Source organism: Gorilla gorilla, chromosome 19 (assembly GCF_029281585.2).
Source record: "Gorilla gorilla gorilla isolate KB3781 chromosome 19, NHGRI_mGorGor1-v2.1_pri, whole genome shotgun sequence".
NCBI classification, from domain to species: Eukaryota; Metazoa; Chordata; class Mammalia; order Primates; family Hominidae; genus Gorilla; species Gorilla gorilla.
The window spans coordinates 73614712-73628740 of record NC_073243.2 but is presented as its reverse complement, the minus strand read 5'-3'; the positions used below and the strand labels follow the sequence as shown (position 1 = coordinate 73628740).

General features: G+C 40.7%; 1 protein-coding gene and 1 long non-coding RNA gene across 3 annotated transcripts in view; one reads left to right on the top strand and one right to left on the bottom strand.

Moving 5' to 3' along the window:
* The window catches only part of EGFLAM (EGF like, fibronectin type III and laminin G domains), a 207631-nt gene that overhangs the window by 20020 nt on the left and 173582 nt on the right, over positions 1-14029 (top strand). The window lies entirely within an intron of this gene.
* Positions 3734-12444, bottom strand: LOC109023912 (uncharacterized). The gene is made up of 4 exons (XR_002003408.1): positions 12058-12444; positions 7154-7825; positions 5388-5568; positions 3734-4066 (listed from the first exon to the last, which is right to left on the bottom strand). It is a non-coding gene; the product is annotated as an uncharacterized lncRNA (long non-coding RNA).

Here is a 14029-nt window from a genome sequence, read left to right as displayed (position 1 = left end):
GGCACAAACTCAGCTCACTGCAACCTCCGCCTCCTGGGTTCAAGCAATTCTCCTACCTCAGCCTCCTGAGTAGCTGGGATTACAGGTGCGTACCACCACACCCGGCTAATTTTCGTACTTTTAGTAGAGATGGGGTTTCACCATGTTGGCTAGGCTGGTCTTGAACTCCTGACCTAAAATGATCCACCTGGCTTGGCCTCCCAAAGTGCTAGGATTACAGGCATGAGCCACTGTGCCTGGCCTCTGGTCAATGATTTTTTTTTTTTTTATATAATTTTTGGGATAAAGCACAGGCAACAAAAGGAAAAAGACAAATGGGATCCATCAAACTAAAAGTTTCTGCACATCAAAGGGAACAAACATTCAACAGAGTGAACAGACAAACTACAGAATGGGAGAAAATATTTGCAAACTATATATCTGATAAGGGGCTAATATCCAAAATATATAAGGAACTAAAACAATTCAATAGTGAGAAAACAAATAACACAATTAAAAAGTAGGCAAAAGATCTGAATAGACATTTCTCAAAAGAAGACATACAAATGGCCAACAGGAATATGAAAAAATGCTCAATAATATCACTAATCATCAGAGAAATGCAAATCAAAATTACAATGAGATATCATCTTACCCCAGCTAGAATGGCTGTTATCAAAAAGGCAAAAGATAACAAGTGTTTGTGAGGATGTGGAGAAAAGGGAATTTTTATTTACTATTGGTGGGAATGTAAATTAGTATAGCCATTATGGAAAGCAGTATGGAGCTTTATCTAAAAATTAATAGAACTACCATATGATCCAGCAATCCCACTAGTGGGCATATATCAAAAGGAAATGAAATCAGTACCTTGAAGAGATATCTGCACTCCCATGTTTATTACAGCACTAGTCTCACTAGCCAAGATATGGCATCAACCTAAGAGTTCATCAACAGATGAACAGATAAAGAAAATGTGGCGCATATCCACAATGATATATTATTCGCCATAATAAAAAGAAGGAAGTCATATCATTTGCAACAACATGGATGAACCTGGAAGGCATTATGTTAAGTGAAATGAGCCTGGCACAGAAAAACAAATACCACATGGTCTCACTCATATGTGGAGTCTAAAAAAGTTGATCTCATAGCACTAGAGATTAGAATGGTGGTAACCAGAGGCTGGGTGGTTAGTGGGGAAGGGAGTTAGGGTAATGCTGGCTAAAGGATACATAACTACAATTAGATAGGAATAAGCTCAAGAGATCTATTGTACAGCATGCTGAGTATAGTTAATGATGATATATTGTATTATTGAAAAATGCTAAGGGTAGATGTTAAGTGGGCCTAACATAGTGATAACTATGTGAGGTAATGCATTTGTTAACTAGCTAGACTTAACCGTTCCACAATGTATATATACTTTAAAACATCATGTTGTGCATAATAAATACACACAATTTGATCTTTCAACTAACAAAAATTTTAAAGAAGCTAAAAAACAAGGTATACTGATGATGAAGAGAGGGACAGATTGTTAGATAGATATATAATAAAGCCAGTATAGATTCTGCCAGTATAGATTCTGACTATATACACATAGTCACTCAAAAATTCTTTTACTTTTCTGTATGCTTGAATATTTTTATAATAAAGTGATGATGGAAAAATATGAACTACCAACAAAAGAAACTACCAGTTTGAAAACATAAATGACTACAAATCTTTACCCATAGTGAGTTTCTGGCATGTTCTGCCGTGCACTCACCTACTGGTGGGTTTGCTACGATTGTCCTGCTCTTCACTCCACAGTTACTGTCAGCTCTTCTCTGCCCTGCTCAGTGTTCTATGGGGCCTGACCTCACTAGCTGTATCACCTACTCCTTTGCCCCCTGGCTTCTTTGGGTTTAGCCAGTGGGAGGCACCTAAAGGAGATCAAATGAGAGCAGGGGAGAGAATTTGTTTCTTTTCCCCACTTCCCCCCCGATTCCTCTCTCCTTTAGTACAGCTTCACTGGCCACAGCTGTGTCTCTCTACAACTACATACAGCCCCTGGCCCACCATGGCTTCCAACTCTGGCTGGCTCCGTGACACTACTCTCCAGTTGCACTCTTGGCCCTGGGTAGTAACAATGTCTTATTGGTTCTGGTCTCTGGGTGCATCAGTGTCCCTAGTTGTTCCTTAAAGCTGCTCACACCTCTGTAAGTAGTTTTCTAATTGAAATCTTTCTTTGATTAGGTAAATTCCTCTTCCTGCTGGGATCCTAATTGATACCTTTGGTACTACTGCTTTGTAATATATGCCTATTTATATTTTCCTCCTTAGGCATAAGCATAAGGTTTTGATTTGTGTTTAGTTTGCATTCAGAACTCTCTGAGAATTAGGTCTGATCTAGCTGAAGAATGCCTGCTGTAAATTCATGCAGTAACTATAGTGTAAGAGAAACCATGATCTTTGAGGATGAGCTACCCCTGGGCCCAAATCTGACCACTTGGATAAGGGGATGTTAAAACTGACATAGGGATAGCTGTGTGGTGTTGAGAAATGATTGCAGTGGTATCCAGGACTCAGTAGAAATTCTATGAATAAGTTCTAGAGATCCCTTATACAGCCTTGTGCCTAGAGTCAACAACATTGTATTTTACACTTAATCTGTTAAGAGGGCAGATCTTCTTAGGTTCTTTTACCATAAATATTTTTAAAAACTTAGTCCTGTTACACCTATTATGCTAAGTTTTGATTAAAGTATGAACTAAATAAAGAGATAAGCTAAGCATCATATCTAGTGTTGCCAGATAAAATACAGGATGCCCAGCTGAATTTGAATTTCAGATAAACAACAAATAATTTTATTAAAAAAATCATTGGATCAAACAAATAATTTTTAATGTAGAGCTATCCAAAATATTGCATGGGACATATTTATACGAAAAAAGAAATCATTGTTTATCTGAAGTTCAAATTTAACTGGACATTCTGTGTTTCTGTTTGCTAAATCTGGGAACTCTAATCATATAATAATTATAGTAATGTGTCATATTATGTTTTCTCAGTCTCAATGCCTCTTGTACCTGATGGTAATAGCCATATGTCTTTTGTGGAAGTGGCACAGGGGGAAATTGAGCATGACATTTGGAAGGGGACTGATAGGTATTTGAATCTGGACTCTATCTTTACTAGCTAGGTGAAATGGGGCCAGAAAATTAACCTTCCACATGATTTACCACCTTCCCCCAATAAAATGGGTTTACTACACAAGACTTGCAGATTCTGTAACATTGGCCAACAATAAATTGACTGTGCTTGATACACTGTAGCTGCTAAAGAAGATAAAGTTATTTTATTTTTCTACTTATTCTAATAAAAATCATTTAACTGGAAAAATAATTCTAAGAATCTAAAGGTTTCTGGACACAAATGAAATAAAGGGAAGATAATTCTTCATCTCTTGAGAGTCATCATGAACCCAAACTAACCTCATATTACTTTAGTGAGTTTTACCTAAAGGGAAAGATCACTGTAAGCTTGGATTCTTTCCCACTTCTGTTTAGGTTTAGCTTTTTGCTGATTTTTATGGTCTCAATATGTTTTAGACTCTTCCGATTTCTTGGCTGTATCTTATACTTCCTATTTTACTGATTAGTAGAGTTGAAAATGATTATTAGTCAAACTAAAAATTTAGAATTAATTAGGTCACCTCCATTGTCTTAGTTTGGATTTCCCAGAAACAGAACTTAAGACAAAGATTTGAATGAAAATAGTTTATTTGAAAGGTGCAAACAAAACAAATAAGGGGAGGGGAACTGAGACAAGGAGTCAGTGAAGGTTTCTTATCAAGCAATTTACATGTGGATGATTAGAACCTAAACTCATGGGAGAAACTCTAGAACATGGTATAGAACAAGCAACTCAGTTATCCCACCTGAGGGGTGAAGCTGGGGTATCGTTATCAATGCTATCAGTCACTGTGGGGAGGGCTGTGGGAAGGTAGGTGTTAATTCCCTGGCACTTCAAGGCTTATGGGCAGAACAGTTTCTGTGTCTTCTGAGAAAACCCTCAGGCAAAAAGTTGCAGATCCTGGTAGCTGGAAATGGTGAGGCCCCAGAGGTTATGGCAAGCACTCACATTTTGGCTATACCCATAATTGCTAACTTTATTTAGAAACTTAAGACTGAATGCCATTTACCATTTTGATAGACAACTGTTCCTTCCTCATACTAGGTTTATACACTGTATATATCATGGGAAGAAGGCAAAATATATCAGGAAACTCCAAATCCTGAATCCCAGTTCTCATTCCCAACCTGCATTGAGTTTTTTGTTTGTTTGTTTGTTTGTTTTTTTCTGAGACAAGGTCTTCTTCTGTCACCCAGGCTGGAGTTCAGTGGTGCAATCAGGGCTCACTGCAGCCTTGGCCTCTCAGACTCAAGTGATCCTCCCACCTCAGCCCCCAGCCTCCTGAATAGCTGGGACTACAGGCATGTGCCACCACACCAGGCTAATTGTTTTTGAATTTTTGTAGAGATGACGTCTCATTATATTGCCCAGAGCTCAAGCGATCTGCCCACCTAGGCCTCCCAAAGTGCTGGGATTATAGGTGTTAGCCACCATGCCTGGCCTGGGATTTTCAGTGGGGAAGAAAAAAATTTACATCACAGTACAGTCTACAGTCTTTTGATTGAATGACCAGTTCTCCAATTGCAGATATTCTGGAAGGGCTTGGGATTTGGATCCAAGAGCCACCTCCAACAATTACTGGAGGGGGAGGGGGGAAAAGCTTTATTCATTTGTGCTGAGAAGAAGACCGGTAGGAATTACAGTCTTCATTGCTTATGATTATACCCTGTTGTTATAATTTGCTTCTAGATCATTCATTGTTATAATGGGGAAGAATCCACATTTACATATAAAGGCATGCATTGTGCCTTTACATAACAATAATGATAATTAACATTTATATAGTGCCTGCTATGTGCCAGGCACTGGTAGTAACAGCATAGCCTCCTAAGGCTGGCATGGTACAATCTTAGAATTTTAGCATTAGAAGGGACTTTGGGGCTAACTGTCCAACCCTGCCTGCTCTAGGGCAGACAAGTCACTTGTCTGAGGTCATGCAGCTAGTTAGTGGTAGAATCAGCACGAAGACCCAAGTCTTCTGACCCCTGGTCTACAGCTGTCTCTGCTAGATCCACCACTTCTCTGACTCCATGGGGTAGGCAGAAGAAACACGTATGTAGTGGAGTTTCTGTTTTCATTAAGTAGTTCTTGCCTTTTGAATTTAGTCTTTGCTTCTACATTTAGAGGCAATGAACCCTCAGCCCAGGTTTGTAAGACGGTTCCATGCCTGGAGAAAGGAATGACCTGTGGAGAGGTTGTCCCTGCTCTCTAGTCACAGCCAAACCTACCTTCTCAGCTCTTCATTAGCTCCAAACTACAGGGTCTGTGGGAGGCACCAGCTTGTAAGCCACAGACACCTGCAGGTAGAAAGGCAGGGGTGTCAGCGTAGATGTGAAGACAGTGCATTTGTACAGTGTCAAAACTCCCGTCTGGAATGATCTTCTCAGCCGACTCCAAAGTGAGGCACTACTGAAGGGGAGATAGAGGAGAAATTTGTGTCATAGGACGGTGTCAGTGGCTTAGTTAATCACTTGGCTTGCCTCTCATTGTTGGGGATAACCTTGAGGAATTAACCTACTGTGGCAAGGTTCCAGAACACTTTTTTAAAACACAGTTACAGTCATACCTCATAATAGAGCTCTGCCTTGTATAGAATGGATCCTTTAGAGCCAGGGTTAACAAACTTTTTTTTGTAACAGGTCAGACAATACATATTTTATTCACTTTTATTTCTATTTACGGGGTCTTTCTTGCAACTACTCAGCTCCACCATTGTAGAGCAAAAGCAGCCACAGGCTATATGTGAATAAATGTGCGTGATTGCTTTTCAATAAAACTTTATTTATGGATAGAAGGTGAGGGCCAAATGTGGTCCATGGGCTGTGGTTTGCTGAACCCTGCTTTAGAGTGCTGGAAACCCAAGCCTTCAGATAGGGAGCTCCAGCAGGCCTGCTGCTTTCTTTTGTTTGCCTGCTCTATGGTCTCCTCATTCATCACTGACATTGTGAACATTCTCTTTTCCTGCTGAAATTCTCTTGTTTCCTGGCAAATAGCTTGATTCAATTCTTAAGCACCAGCAAAGACTGGGTTGTTGTAATGGTTGAAATGTATGCTGCCACTAGAGAAAGTGCAGTGGAGTTAGCTTCAGTAGTTGCTGGAGTCACTCTAATTGTAAATAATCTTGAGAAGATAAAGACATCACCAAATAAACTCTCCATTTTGATGTAGATAATAGGCAATAATAACTATGTATATTCAAAATACATAAACAGAAAGCTTTATAGACCTGATCCATACCCCATTCTGCTCATATTTTAAAGTAGTGACAATAGCTCTGTTATAAAGAAAAAACAAGACTCAATTGTTATCAAGAGCAACTATTTTCATATAATTACAGTAGAAACTCTCTTGTCCAGTCCAATTTGGATTTGTTAGTTGATTGTAGAAGTTAAGGGGATGATTTTCACATAGATTTTATTATATATTTTTTCACTTCAAAATAGCAATGGGAACTTTTTTAAAAAATGAGAGCCCACCAATTGGAGTTCTTGGTAATCCTTCAAGCACAAACTGCAGCCCCAGTGCATGATCCAAGTGCAGAATGCTTCTAGATTTCCCCATCTTTTAGAGTTGCAGCAATTGTTTTTCAGAATGACCTTTATGGAGTTATTCTAAAGCAATCACCTTAGTTTTTATAGAAACTTTTTGTTGTTGTACTTGTATTTCATTCATCTACAAAATAAAAAATCATGTGATCAAAACAGTGACCAGGACTATCACAACGGCCTCATGGTAACTGTGCACTCTACACACACTCCACATTAGCAGGGAGGGTGGAAGTGGGTGGGGGAGGTGATGCACTGGGGCCATACAGAGAGTGCATCCCCAGCCAGCCCAAGCTACCTTCAGGGTCAGTGTCGTATGTTTGACAGAGGGAATGGAGGCCATTGGTCTACTCAGGAAGTAACTTAGTGTATTAGTCCATTCTCACACTGCTATAAAGAACTGCCAGAGACTAAGTAATTTATAAAGAAAAGAGTTTTAATTGACTCACAGTTCTGCATGGCTGGGGAGGCCTCAGGAAACACAATCATGGCAGAAGGCAAAGCAGGCACCTGCTTCACAAGGCAGCAGGAGAAAGAAGAGAAAGTGAAGGGGGAAGATCCCCTTATAAAATCATCAGATCTCTTGGGGACTCACTCATTATCACCAGAACAGCATTGGGGGACCTGCCCCCATGATCCAGTCACCTCCATCCCACAACTTGTGGGAATTACAATTCGAGATGAGATCTGGATGGGGACACAGAGCCAAACCATATCACTTAGGTAGACTTTGTTTTGCTCACCATGATTTAGTTCCAAATGATGAAATTCTTTCCAGTGAATGACCCTCCAGTCATCGCTAAAGCCTGAATCTTCTGTAATGACACACATATGTAAAAATTAGAGTGATCAGTAAACTCAGCGTTTCAAAAAAAAAAGTAAATATTTGCATAGCTTAATTATATGCCAGCTACATTTCAAGCACTTAGAAACAAGAACACTTTTACTCCTCTTAACATCTGTTTGAAGTAGGTATTCCGCATGATCATCTTGCAGTGCTCAAGTTTCTTGACTGAGCCAGAAAGAGGTTAAGTAACAGTCAGGGTTAGAACCAAGGCAGGCTGGGCTGGAGTCTTTTTCTTGGCCGCATCTCATTTCTGCTTTTCCAGGCTGAAGTTGCTCTACAGAAGGAGGGTTGGAGACATGACCCAAGTGAATACTCTGACACACTAATCTTTTACATCTTATAGTCAATTCCAATGAGCACACATGATAGGTTCTCAGCAAAATGTATCAGGAGGTATCAGCCTAGGGGAAGTAAGAGGTGAGCACATCTTCCCAAGTTATCCAGCTCCTCAAGGAAAAAAATGCTTGACTTAGTGGTCATGGTGGACTTCCTGCCAGGAATGAGGTTTCGTCAGGGCATGGAAAGCCCTAGGTAGGAGTTTACCAAGCCTATATCATCCTTAGCCATGTCACTTTGAAACTCCAGTAAATTTACCTTTTGTAGCTATATTGCCATTATGAAGCTATATCTCTGGATTGAATATCTGAGTTTGGGATACTTTGCCATCAGCACCATCTTGCTATAGTTTACACAGATTATAAAATAGTGAGTAGACATCACTCCTGAATAGCGACTTTGCGTCTATGAGATGGTGACCAATGTGTGAATATACGCAGGCAGTCATGTCCAATCTAAACAGACTGAGAGGGGATTGAATACAGCAGGCCTGGCCAGAGCCTACCACAGGGCCCTGACAAAATAAAGTACTTGACTGATATATTAAATGGTATTCATTAACTTCATACAAGAGAGTCTATGAGGGCAATGATAGAAATACAGGAAATTGACAGATTATGATAACAATAGCTTTGTATTTGTATGGCACTTTGGTTTACAAAATTCTTGTCTCCCAAGATCACTATTGCTAACAATGTGATTAGTCCTAGGTAATAGATCTTGAAGTCAGGTAGATGTACTTTACAATCCTACCTCCTAGATTTGTGACCTTGGTCAGTTTCCATAATCTTTCTGAGCTTCAGTTTTTTTCTTTCATGTGTAAAGTGGGGATAAATCATTTACCTTTTGGGGTTTTATGGTTTATGGCATATAATGCTACTATGAGTTAAGGCGTATATGTGCCTAGCACAGAGCCTAGTTGGCAGTAGGTTCAATGCAGCCCTCCTTTTTTTTCGTTTGTTTTTGAGATGAGGTCTCGCTCTGTTGCCCAACCTGGAGGGCAGTGGCACAATCTTGGCTCACTGCAACCTCTGCCTCCTGGACTCAAGCAGTCCTTCTGCCCCAGCCTCCTGAGTAGCTGGGACCACAGGTGTGCACCACCATGCCTAGCCAATTTTTGTATTTTTTGTACAGATTGGGCTTCGCCATGTTTCTCAGGCTGGTCTCAAATTCCTGGCCTCTAGTGATCTGCCCACCTCGGCCTCCCAAAGTGCTGGGATTACAGGTGTGAGCCACTGCTCCTGGCCAAAACAAGCATATTTCTATTTAATGACTGGTAAGGCAGAGGCATCATCTAGTTGGAATGAACTCCCAACCAGTCAGAAGGAAATTGATCCATGTTCTAAGCTGAGATGTGGAAATGAGTATCTTTTATGCCCTAAGTGGGGGCAATGACAAATCAATGTGATTTTGCTAATCAGTCATTAATGTTTACATATCTGTGTATTCATTTAGCAATTGTTTATTTAATTACCATATGCCAGATATTGTGCTAACTTCTGGGAACATAGTGAGTGAGAAATATAATAATTTCTCTGAAACCCATTAACGCTTTGGAAAATTCCAAAGATATACTGATTCCTGTTGGAAATAGAAATTACTTAGTTTGTAATTTAACTATATTAGATTTAAATCATCTGATTACAGATTACAGAACTAATTATAAAGCTGAAAGGTACATTATGAACTGCTTTTTCAGTGTAATTTCTTAATATAGATTTTTATTAATGTAGTTTTATATAAATGAAAATTCACTGCACAGGTTAGATGGTCTGCAGATTTAAAAAAACTGTTAAAGATAAAAGGGCTTTAATATGTGGTAAGGCTGTTTTATTATATTATCCAATTTTCATGACATCTTCTAGCACTTTCAATATAATTAGTAAAATAGCTGTAACTTTTGGGGTTATGAAAGAAAGATGGTCAGTTTCAAAACTGGAAAATGGAAAAAACATATTGCCAGGAAAGATAGGGTCTCCACTGTGATATAATCTATTATGCATATTATTATTCTAGCCATCTGATCAAATAGAAGGCCCTCCTTTCACAATTGTACTTTAACTAGAAAAACTAAATGATTTCATAAAACTTTATAATAGCCAAGAGTTTGACTGAATAGTTCACATTTAAGATTTGAGAGTGGAGTTTTGAGCTCCTAACGCTTTGGTTCACGAGCTGAGAAAATATAGGTCTCTTACCAATTATTGGAGAGAAGTGGTATTGTTCAGTTACATAATGAAGCTTAGGACAGACTATGCTAATTTTCTTGTGGTAAAAGACTCTCAGACTATAAGAAAGGAGATTACAAATATTTGTTTTTTCTTTAACAAGTTACATATTTCAGTTGTCTAGACAATATTAAATTAACCAAATTGTTGAGCAACTGCTTCTCTGGCTCTGTAGACCAGACATGTGTTGTTTCTTCAATATTGGGGTGGTTTTGAGTGGTAGGGAAAGCACTGTGTTATAAGGTAGAAGCCCCAAGTAGAAGCTACCCCACCCTTATGTCCTATAACTGGGTCTGTGATCACCACATGCTTTTATGAGGGTAACCTTAGAGAAACCCTCTGTGGCTCATCTCCTTATTAATCCAATTCCTGCCCTTATGGGGGAGTGGGAATAGGAAGTCTTCCTTTGGTGGTACAAAGCAGAACCTCTTTAAACTCAGGTCTCATAGCAAACCAGCCTCCCTGACACCCCTCTTCCTCTACTCTTGCCTCTTTCTTTTATGATACCATCTTCCTTTCCGTTTGCTAAGCTTGTATCCTGGAGTCATCTTTAATTCCTTTCCTCTCCTTCTCTACCTGCTAATTCTTCTTCCTTGGCAATTACTCTTTCTTTTTCCCCCCAAACATTTCAGTTTCCAGGTCTTATTTCAGATTCTTTTTACTTGAAACCTGTAATAGGCTCCTAACTAGCTTACTTTCAGTCTTTCTGATTCATACCCATCTGTATTAGTCGGAGTAAGCTAGATTATGCTGCAGCAACAAGCAGCCACAAACCTCAACGGCTTGAAACAAATGTGGTTCATGCTACACAGCCATGGTAGATTATAAGAGACTGATCTCTGAAGCATCTTTACTGAGTGACCCAAGCTCCACTACTTAGAATTTTGTCAGTTTCTGATAGAGGAGGAAAGTGGACAGAAGGATCTCACACTGACAAATGTTCTGTTCAAGAAATGACACTAACTTCCACTCACAACCATTGGCCAGAACGAGTCACATGGCAGAAACATGTAAACCTCTCATGGGCTTGGAACACATGGAGAAATGGATATCCTACACTGAAGGCAAGAATTCTATAATGAAGACTAGGGATATACAAGGAAGGCCAGGGTCCTACATTCAAGACTAAGCTTTTCCAAAGAAGGCCAGGGTCCTCTAAGGAAGGCCACGGTAGTCTCCTCAAAGCACTCCATTACTTAAAGTCTTTTGGCAGTTCCCACTATCAAACAGCCCAGAATGTAAGGATCTCTAACATTTAATGAATAGCCAATATTTGTGAAGCACTTACTATGTCAGGCACTTTGCTAGGTTCTTTATATCCATTATCTTATCTCACAACAGTTATTCAGGTGGACATTATTACCCACATTTGACAGATGAGCAAACTGAGCATTAAAGAGTGTCTTAGTTTGGATTTTTCCAAAATCAGACCACAGAGATGAAGACTTGGGTGCCAGGAAGCCCAAGGAAGGGTCGGGGTAGAGGGTCAGTAATGTGATGAGTGAGTCACCACTGTGAGCAGTTGGGGCTCAGCACAGCTGCAGACCCTCTGAGAGCCTGTAGAACAGAGCTCCGCACTGTGGGCTAAGGAGCTGGACTAGTTTTCCACCGATTCCTATCCCTCCTCGGTTGAGACTTGTTCTTGAGATGTTAACTCCCCAGCAAGTCCACCTGCCCTGCCACAAGCCAAGCACAAGCTGTCAGCCAGGATATACCCATAAGCAGAGGCGAGGAAGCTTCAGTTTTCTGGAACTGTGCCGATAACCCTGAGAGGATATGAGCATTGACAGCACATGTTACAGAACTGTGCAGTGAGCAACTTGCAGTGAGCAAGTCTTGTTCCAAAACCCACTATCTGTTCACCCTGACCTCTTACTACTTGCTACTACTGGAGATAACTCTGTGCTCTGACCAAAAAAAAAAAAAAAATGGATTTACTGACCTCTCTCCAAACCATCTTGTCCTTTTCCTTCTCAATCCCTTTGTTCATGCCATTTCTTCTTCCACTTGGAGTTCCCTTTGCCTCTGGCCTCCAATTCAAATTCCGTCTGTGCTCTGCCCAGCTCAGTTGCTTTCTCCATGAATGAAGCCCTTTTTGCCCTCTGGGTTGCTGCCTCTCTCCTTTAAAACCCTACAGGGGTCGGCCGGGCGCGGTGGTTCACGCCTGTAATCCCAGCACTTTGGGAGGCCGAGGCGGGTGGATCACCAGGTCAGGAGATCAAGACCATGCTGGCTAACGCGGTGAAACCCGTCTCTACTAAAAATACTTTAAAAATTAGCCGGGCGTGGTGGCGGCAGTCGCCTGTAATTCCAGCTACTCGGGGAGGCTGAGGCAGGAGAATGGCATGAACCCGGGAGGCGGAGCTTGCAGTGAGCCGAGATAGCGCCACTGCACTTCAGCCTGACAGAGCGAGACTCCGTCTCCAAAAAAACAAAACAAAACCCTACAGGGGTCAGTTATGCTCCTGCCACACTCACTCTGTGGTGTCTCGCATACCAGGGATACACTTAGAGATCTTTTTCTGGATTAGACTGTAGACTCCTTGGGGGCATGGACTGTATTTTATTAAGTTGCTTCAAATATTTGGTGGAATAAGGCAGGTAAATATGACTGTAAATGTGCACACAATATCCATATGCATATTCATTTCATTTTCGGCCCATGTTGGCTGACCTTCCCAAAGGTCACACTGAAGTCTGGATTTGGGGAGGAGAAGGTTTTCTGTTTCTCTGCTTCCTGCACCACTACCAGCTTCTCTACTCACCCAACCTCTGGCATCTGTGTGGCCACTTGCAGTTTCCACTCCTGAGTAGGAACAGAAGAGGGAGCTGACTAATGAGGGCAGGGTGGTTTCCAGCAATTTGCAGCAGGTTCCTCTCCACGTGTCTCCACGTGTCTTATCTGGAAATGTGTACCTGTCATTATTCCCATCAGAAATAGAAGTGGAATGAAAATGGTTTGCTCAATTCTGATGACATGACAAAGAGAATGCAATTAACCTTAAGGAAAATTGCCCAGAAACCTGACACTCTCAGCCATATGCCAAGGATTGCTAATGATTAGGAGGCGACAAAAACCTTTGGCTTTGTTTGGTTCAGGGCTAGAAAAAGGAAGCAACTCTTCAGGGCTGTCACCTGGTATTCAGAGTTGCACTTTTCATAGTCTAAGAAAAATGGCATGGACTGAAAAGGGAAATTCCACCTGGCTCTTCCTCGCTTACATGTTTCTGAAGAATGGCTTTTAGATTTCTATTGCACTGCAGAGCTCTACGTCAAGAAGTAACAGCACAATCAATGGCCCCGGCCTCGTCCATGGAGTCACTTTCTGGGTTTTGCAATCTGTGAAGTTTTCTAACATGGTAACCCCAACCCCTGCTTGTTAATATTGACCTTCAGTTTGAAATGCTGAGCCCGAGACAGGAACTTCTGGCCACAGATGGTGATTCACTCTAACCAAAGATAAGTGGCCTTTCTCATTTTCCCCCCAGATGTGCAGAAACAGAATATTCCTAATCAAATCCTTAACAATGTCTTATCACATTACTTGCTTCAACAATTTCCTGCACAGCAAATTTATAAGTTAATTATGCAGTAGACAAAAAAAAAAGCATTTTCTTTTATCTGTGTTAAATGAGTTGCTTTCTGATTTCATTGTCCACTCCTTTGTTCTTACATGGCTAAGAGTTTGTTTGAGGAATGGCTTTGTCGTGTTTCATGTGTTTGTCACCGCTGCTTAAATGAAAAGTTTAAAAGGAAAACATTGAAAAAGTTGGCTGCCCAGTGGCGGTCTCTTGCAAGTACAGGTAACCTAAAAGTTTGCTTTCATCTTCCAGGTTTTGAAATCATCCCATTTGTTAATCACATGTGTTTCCCAGTTCGCTGCTGAATGCTAACTGAACACCCAGGTCTTGAGT